The 8,619-nt window shown below is 44.5% G+C and overlaps 1 protein-coding gene across 1 annotated transcript in view; it reads left to right on the top strand.

The window, feature by feature from the left end:
- LOC103091089 (solute carrier family 22 member 16-like) overlaps positions 1 to 8,619 on the top strand; it is a 14,884-nt gene that overhangs the window by 517 nt on the left and 5,748 nt on the right. The window lies entirely within an intron of this gene.

Below are 8,619 nucleotides of genomic sequence, written 5' to 3'. Positions count from 1 at the left end.
TGCCGGTTCTTGGCAGCTCATTTCTCTAATCGGCCAAACGGGCTCCTCTTTCACTTCCCCAGACGACTGCTGCCCCGCCCCGCCCCGCGGTAGAGTCTTCCTCAGTGCCTGGCAGGTATTGAATTGCTCCAGAAACAACCATTAGCGGTTGTTGTTTGGTTTTGTTTTTTTCTGTTTATAGAAACCTAATATGTGCCAGCTACACAGTGCTTTATTTGATGCCCACGGAATCTTGCAAAGGGGGTGAATCCTTATCTTAATGATTGGGAAACTGAGGGACCCACAGGTCCCTCAGTCTGTGGGTCAAGGATCCAAAGCTACGGCAAGGTGGGACCTAGGTTTAACCTTTGTACGATTGTCACCCTCTTTTCATTTGTCAAGTTAATTTTAAAAATTTAAAGTGTATTCATTCGTTCATTCATGGAGAAAACACTTCTCTCTCTGACCTGGAACGTTTTGGGAGGAGAGGTAGCTGAGTGAGGGGCCATACAGCGTGCGGATCAGAGGTTATGAGCTCAGTCTGAATCCTGGCCTGCCACTCACCGCGAACGTGACCATGGGAATACTGTGCCTCAGTTTCCTATCTGCCAAGTGAGAATTATAATCATTCCTGCCTTTAGCTCCCTCCCAGGCTTGTGGTGAAGAGATGATGATGTGCTGTTCTCCAGGGTGGAAAGTTGCACAAATGTTGGTTATGATTCTCAGTGTCCACAAAATAGAAGTGGTGGAGCAGGTAGAGGAGGGGCAGGAGGTCCCAGCTCTCCCCTGCTTCCTCCTGATACCTGCGTTATTGAATGCTGAGCTGTGCCTGGCTCTGTCATGAGTTCTTTGTATATGTTACCTTCTTTAACCTTCACTACAGTCCCATGATATGGGTGGCATCACTCATTTCACACATGAGAAAACCAGACCTTGCGCGTAAATCACAAATCTGTTAGTAGCAGAGCGGAATTGGACATCCATTGGCCTTCACAGTCCATGCTGTCAACTATGGTGCTCTCCTGAGCACAACCCTGGGACTCAGCCAGGTCCTTCATGTATTCCCAGGATCACGTTAGCAGTGAGTGGCAGGCCAGGATTCAGACTGAACTTCAAACCTCTGATCTGCACGCTGTATGACCCCTCGCCCAATATTATCTCATCTTAGACTCCTTGAAGAAGAATAGCATGGGGATTACAAAATCAGCTCCAGGGATGGATGTCTGAGTTCCGATCCTGACTTACCAATTATTAACTGTATGGTCTTGGACATTTTTTTTTTTTTTTTTTTGCGGTACGCGGGCCTCTCACTGTTGTGGCCTCTCCCGTTGCGGAGCACAGGCTCCGGACGCGCAGGCTCCGCGGCCATGGCTCACGGGCCCAGCCGCTCCGCGGCATGTGGGATCCTCCTGGACCGGGGCACGAACCGGTGTCCCCTGCATCGGCAGGGGGACTCTCAACCACTGCGCCACCAGGGAAGCCCTGGTCTTGGACATTTGACTTACCACTTCCTCATCTGTAAAATGGGGGTAATAATAGTACTACAAATGTTTATTGTAAGCACTCCACCTTCAGCCTCTCATTTCATCCTCACAGTAACCCTATGAGGTAGTAGTTACTAATACCATTCTTTCCCCATGTAATTTAGGGATTAACTAAGATACTTAGGTGCTATAACAAAAAGATCCTTCAGTTGGAGTTTGTTCCTCTCTGGTAACTGTGCAGGGCAGGTTGTGCTCCATGGGCTGTCCAGGGACCCAAGTGGGTGAGGCAGCTCCGCCAATCACAGCACTGGGGGCAGCTGCTCCATGTCCTTACCCACATGGTCAAATATGGCTCACCATGGTGGGAGAAGGGGAGAATGGATTTTGAGAGACAGCTCTTAGCCAGCCACAATAATGTCTGCACGAGTCTTATCATTCAGTAAGTTCTCAATAAATCATGGCTCTTATTACCTGAGTCCCCATCCTGGTGGGAAGGGTAGATTGTGAAAGCTGCTTATAGGAAGGAAAAGGGTAACAAGTCAATGCTTACAGCAAAAGGTGAAAATAGTGTAAAATACTATAAAATATCACAGTACCCATATTTTCTCTGGCATTTGCTCTAATTGGTCTTTTTATTGTTTATAAGTAGAGAGTTTATTGTGTATTATTATTATTTAGTCTTAAGGAAACCTAGTTTATTGTGTATTATTATTATTTAGTCTTTTTCTTTTTCTTTTTTCTTTTTTTTTTTTTTTGCAGTACGCGGGCCTCTCACTGCTGTGGCCTCTCCCGTTGCGGAGCACAGGCTCCAGATGCGCAGGCTCAGCGGCCATGGCTCACGGGCCCAGCCGGTCTGCAGCATGTGGGATCTTCCCGGACCAGGGCATGAACCCGCGTCCCCTGCATCTGCAGGCGGACTCTATTATTTAGTCTTAAGGAAACCTAGTGAAAGTATTAAGTAGAAAACCCTAATTATCTCTCATTTCTCATTAGTCATTTCTAAGGTGAGGAAGCACTATCCTAATCACCTTTAAGAGAGGAAAGCGGGACACCTAAGAAGAATCATGTTTCCAGGACTCGTCCTGTAGCCATATTGAAGTTACAAAAACTTCATGGTTTAAGTCCCATGTTAGAGGGAGTTGAGGAAACCAAGATTCAGGCATCTGTGTTGGGGGGTCTAAGAACTTGATCTTTGAGTTATCTTGGGATAAAGGGAGAGATGGTTTAAAATTTCAGAGTTGGAATTTGAGCCTGTGACTGACTTAATCTACGGATATAAATTTTTCCCCCCAATATATGAACATTTTAGGTTTTTTTTTTTTTTTTTTTTGGCTGCGTTGGGTCTTCGTTGCTGCACACGGGCTTTCTCTAGTTGTGGTGAGCGGGGGCTACTCTTCGTTGGGGTGCGCGAGCTTTTCATTGCAGTGGCTTCTCTTGTTGCAGAGCGTGGGCCGTAGGTGCATGGGCTACAGTAGTTGCGACTTGGGCTCAGTAGTTGTGGCACGTGGGCTCAGTAGTTGGGGCTTGCAAGCTCAGTAGTTGTGGCTCGTGGGCTCTAGAGCACAGGCTCAGTAGTTGTGGTACATGGGCTCAGTAGTTGGGTCTCACGGGCTCAGTAGTTGGGGCTCGCGGGCTCTAGAGCACAGACACAGTAGTTGTGGCGCATGGGCTTAGTTGCTCTGCGGCATATGGGATCTTCCCGGACCAGGGATCGAACCCTTGTCTCCTGCATTGGCAGGTGGATTCTTAACCACTGCACCACCAGGGAAGGCCCTTAGGTTCTTTTTTGACTTCACCTTATGAACATCATAATAACTAGCACTTTTAGGCACCTACAGTATGCCATAGTGCTTTCCATGTATTAACTCTTTACATTCCCACAACAACCCATTTTTCACGTGAGGAAACTGAGGCTCAGAAAGGGTAAGGATCTTGCCCAAAGACCCAGATGATAAGTAACCAGATACAAGATTCAAACCATGGCAGTCTGGCTCTGGATCCATGCTCTTAACCATAATGGGATGACACTAGTTATGCTTCATTATACAGAATGATATAAATCTAGGACCAAAAGTAATCATCTTCACCTGTCACCCAGGTAGCATGAGTCTGTTTCCTGGGGGTTCTGATCATCTTTGCTTTTCCTTGCCTCTGGGTTTCCTGTCTATTGTGTCTGTATGACCTTTTTCCATTAGTGTTTCTCTCCAGCTGTGAGCACAGTGATATGTTGTATCTCTGTTGTTCTTTTTTTTTTTTTTTAATTAAAAAAAATTTATTTTGCCCACACCACGTGGCATTGTAGGATCTTAGTTCCCTGACCAGGGATGGAACCTGAGCCACCTGTAGTGGAAGCGTGGAGTCTCTAAGTGTTTTTCTGAAGGGGCCTTAGGCTGGGGGGGACACCTGATAAACAACAATCTTTATAAGGGACAAAGTGATATGTTAGAATGCTAGACACCTAAGGAAGTAGGGTTTTGTTTTTTTCAGGAAGTTATCCTTGTAACAGGGAAAGGGAAATTCAAATTGAAAGAGCGCTCAAGACCTTCCCAGCACGTAGAAAGTATAATTATATGAACTAGCATGGTTTGTTTGGGGACTGCTAGGTGGTTTATTATTTATGGAGTATAAAGTATGAGGGTGAGAGAAGGCCAGTGAGGGGTACACTTACAGTCATCCACAAGAATATTTTTGATGTCATGCTAAGCAGTTTGGGTATTAGGATCACTATGAAGAATGAAAGGTGCATTGGAGGGGCAGGAGTTGGGGCAAAGAGACCAGAGAAGACCCAGGTAAGAGCCCTGGTGGGAGATAACGAGGGTCTGGACCGGAGCAGGGGCAGTGTGAGCAGGTAGGGTGGGATAGTTTTAACTGGTGGAATTGATGGGTCCTCCAGGCCCTAAGGCATGAAGGAGAAGTGGGAAGGACCATGAGGGCCCCCCATGCCCTGCCCCTACCCCATATTTCTGGTTTGTGTGGACGGTGGTGCCCTAAACTCAGAAGCAGTTACACTCCAGGTGGGGCAGGCTTGGGACTTAGGTATTGAGATCCATTGGAGGCTCTTAACGCAAATTCATTGTGGGAATTCCAGGTCGAGACATCCAATAGGCATTTGGGTAAATATGTATTGTTCAGGTAAACACCTTCTTGTTTTTGTTTTTGTTTTTGTTTTTAATTTTCTTTACTAGCTTTATTTCAGAAGAAGCCAATAAGTGGTATTACATTGGTACATTAATGATAGAGGCTTGATGGACCCAATTTGACACTTTCATCATTGTAATCATTGTTTTTGAATAGCTATAAAACAGAAATGCTCATAATGTATATGTCTATACATTCCTATATATTTCTTTTTTTTTTTGAATGTTGGACCATAGTTTATTCCTGCAAGTCACATTGAAAAGAAAAAGCAGCTAACAGGGAGGTGGTAGGTGTATGCTGCTGTTAGAATCTTGCACCACTAAAGTTTTCCATAGCACAAATTATACCCCTTTTGTTGTCATAGTAGATAAACATAAATTTTTAAAATTTAGAAGTGCCAGTCTTTTTTTTTTAAACATCGTTATTGGAGTATAATTGCTTTACACTGTTGTGTTAGTTTCTGCTGTATAACAAAGTGAATCAGCTATACGTATACTTATATCCCCATATCCCCTCCCTCTTGCATCTCCCTCCCACCCCTCTAGAAGACACTTTCTTGTCAGCATGGATTGGGTGGCCAACCAGGGCTGCAGTCTAGACGATACGCACCATGTGGACAGATTGGGTGTGTCTTGGCAGCCATTCCAGTCACACCTCAGCAGGGGCATTGCTGAATACTTTTTCCTTTCCCCGGCTCTTGCAAATATAAGACTTCTAAATTGATGTATTATGTATTTACAGAAAAGTGTGTACCCTAATCTACAACTTGATGAATCATCATAAAATGAACACATACGTGTTACCACCCCAGATCACCCCTTCTCATGCCCCCTTTCTCTCCCCCAAACTCACTACTATGCTCACATCTAACACCATAGGTTAGTTTTGCCTGATTCTAAACTTTGTATAATTGGAGTAAAACAATCATGTACTCTCTGTCTGGCTTCTTTTGCTCAACACTGTGTTTGTGAGATTCACCCATATCGTATGTCACAGTAGTTTGTGGATTTTCATTGCTGTGTAGTATGTCATGGCATGAATATTCCACAGTTTATTCATTTACTGTCAACAGATATTTGGATTGTCTCCAGGTTGGGTTTATTATGAATAGTCTTTCTTGTATATGACTTTCGGGAGCTCATGTACACATTTCATTGGGTATTTTCCTAGGAAAGGAATTGCTCTGTTACCTGAATGTGCATGTGGTCAGCTGCCAAACAGTTTTGCAAAGTGGTTGTAATAAATTACACCCTCGCGGGCTTCCCTGGTGGCGCAGTGGTTGAGAGTCCGCCTGCCGATGCAGGGGACACGGGTTCGAGCCCTGGTCTGGGAAGATCCCACATGCCGCGGAGCGGCTGAGCCCATGAGCCATGGGCACTGAGCCTGCGCGTCCGGAGCCTGTGCTCCGCAACGGGAGAGGCCACAACAGTGAGAGGCCCGCGTACCCCCAAAAAAAAAAAAAAAAAAAAGTGAAGTTGAAGAAACAAAGTTTATTACTTTAAAAAAGTAAAATCTTTCTATAAATTATGTTTAAAAGGCAAGAATACTTGAAAAAAAATTTTTTAATATTGGGAACAGATCCAGATGTCAATTTCTTAGATGATCTACAAACTTAAAATGTTTGCAGACTTCCCTGGTGGTGCGGTGATTAGGAATCCGCCTGCCAAAAATAAATTAATTAATTAATTTTAAAAAATAAATAAATAAATAAATTACACCCTCGCAAGTTGTTTATGAGACTTCCAGTGGCTCCACAACAATTGTTAAGTATTTTGAATGTCAAACATTGTGTCAGCATATGGTTAAACCAGGGAATTCGATTTTTCGGAGCAGGAAGCTTGCTTGCTTAATTATTTATTTATTTACTTATTTACTTATTTACGGCTGCGTTGGGTCTTCTTTGCTTTGCGTGGGCTTTCTCTAGCTGTGGCGAGCGGGGGCTACTCTTCCTTGCGGTGCGTGGGCTTCTCATTGAGCCGGCTTCTCTTGTTGTGGAGCACGGGCTCTAGGGCGCACGGGCTTCAGTAGTTGTGACATGTAGGCTCAGTAGTTGTGGCCTGTGGGCTCTAGAGCACAGACTCAGTAGTTGTGGTGCACGGGCTTAGTTGATCTGTGGCTTGTGGGATCTTCCCAGACCAGGGCTCGAACCCATGTCCCCTGCATTGGCAGGCAGATTCTTAACCACTGTGCCACAATGGAAGCCCCTCTTCCGGGAAGCTTTTTAAGCTTGTATAGAGTCCTGGATCCCACCTCAGGCCTCCTGAGGGTGGGGCAGAGAAGACAAATCCTAGCTTCAGAGGCCTGCCAGGGTAGGTGCTCTGTTGCGGGGACTGTGTGTGAATGGAGAGTGAGAATAGAACACTTGTGTGACTCTGTAGAGAACTCTAGTGACAACTGTGGGGTTCAGGTTGGCTGGGGAAGGACCTGAGGCCAGGAAGGTGGTGGCAAACTAGGGAAGCTGGTTGGATTCAAAGATTGGAGCCCTGGACGGTGCAGGAGGTGGGAGGTGAGTGGGAGGGACAGGGGGAGCTGAGAGGATGGGAGGCCATGGTCAGAGAGCAAAATGTGAGCTTTTCAGCAGTGGAGCTGCTCCAGGTGATGAGACTACTTAGGGACCAAACCCAAACACCTTCAGGGGCAGGTAAACTTCAGACAAACAAAATCTGTCTGCTGTTTGCGGGGGCTGTGTTGTACTTTGCAGTGTTGGAATTTGTGGGGTGGGGAGGAGTGAAAGACTTATAACAATGATGTATGTTACATTCTCAGTCATATTCATATAGGATGCCTCTTAGGTCCCAAACAGGATTTGGTTGCAAGAGGATCTGGTGCCCAAGTCTTCATTGCCTCGGTGTCTGGCAGTTAGACACTGGCCCACCACAGACTCCACTCTGTAATGATCTGGACAGGGTGATTCTCCCTCTGTTCTAGGCACCAGGAGCTTGCCTTTAGTGAAAGACTCCATGCTGCCCTTTTCCTCTGGCATCTCCCAGGCAGCATTTATAACTTTTACCATAATTTATATAACTAATCTCCTGCTGGAAGACATTTAAATTTCCAGTGTTTTCCAGTTACAGACTAAACTTGTACATTAACTTTGGGAGAGTTGATATCTTTATGATGTTGAGTACTTGTTACTCCAGGGAAGTAAAGAATAAAAATTACTCTCAAGGGCAGATGGTAATACCCATTAGTCTAATATCTCTTAGTGTAGTAGAGATGCTTAGGTGCTTGATTTTTAAAAAAGAATTAGTAAATCTGAACTCTTTTCTTAAGTAAGATTAGCTTTCCACTTTATTTACATGAGTAATTTGCTAAGCAAAGATTGACGAAATTTCAGGTCACTGTTGGTTTCAGTCCGTAAATTTGGAGACCCTACATTTACTTTTAAAATTTTGAATAAACTTTTAATTTTTGGATAATTTTAGAGTTACCAAATAGGTGCAAAGAGAGTAAGGAGTGTCCCTGTGTGACCCTCATCAAGTTTCCCCCATTGTTAACACTTTATATTACCATGGGATATTTGTCAAAACTGAGAAACAGACATTAGTACATTACTATCAGCTAAACTCTAGACTTTATATAGATTTCATCAGTTTTTCCAGAAATGCCCTCTTCCTGTTCTAGGATGCAATCCCGGGTACCACACTGCATTTAGTTGTCATGTTATCCCACTCTTCTCTGGTCTATGGCAATTTCTCAGTCTTTCCTTGTTTGTTATGACCTTGACACTCTTTAGGCGTATTGACCAGGTAACCTGTAGAATGTCCCCCAGTCTGGGATTATCTGCTGTTTTTCTTATGATTAAACTGGGGTTATGGTTTTTGCAAAGAAGGCCACAGCGGTGAAGTGCCTGTTCATCACATCATATGAGGGGGAATGTGATAATCCATACAACATCACTGAGGGTGTTAACCTTCAACATTCAGTTAAGATAGTGTTTGCCAGATTTCCCCACTGTGAAGTTTCCTTTTATCCTACTGTGTTCTTTGGAAATGAGTCACTAAGTCTAGCCAAGGGG

The sequence above is a fragment of the Lipotes vexillifer genome, unplaced genomic scaffold (assembly GCF_000442215.2).
Source record: "Lipotes vexillifer unplaced genomic scaffold, Lipotes_vexillifer_v1.1 scaffold721, whole genome shotgun sequence".
Taxonomy (NCBI): Eukaryota; Metazoa; Chordata; class Mammalia; order Artiodactyla; family Lipotidae; genus Lipotes; species Lipotes vexillifer.
Note: the sequence above shows the minus strand (reverse complement) of the source record. Positions and strands in the feature narration are given on the sequence as shown.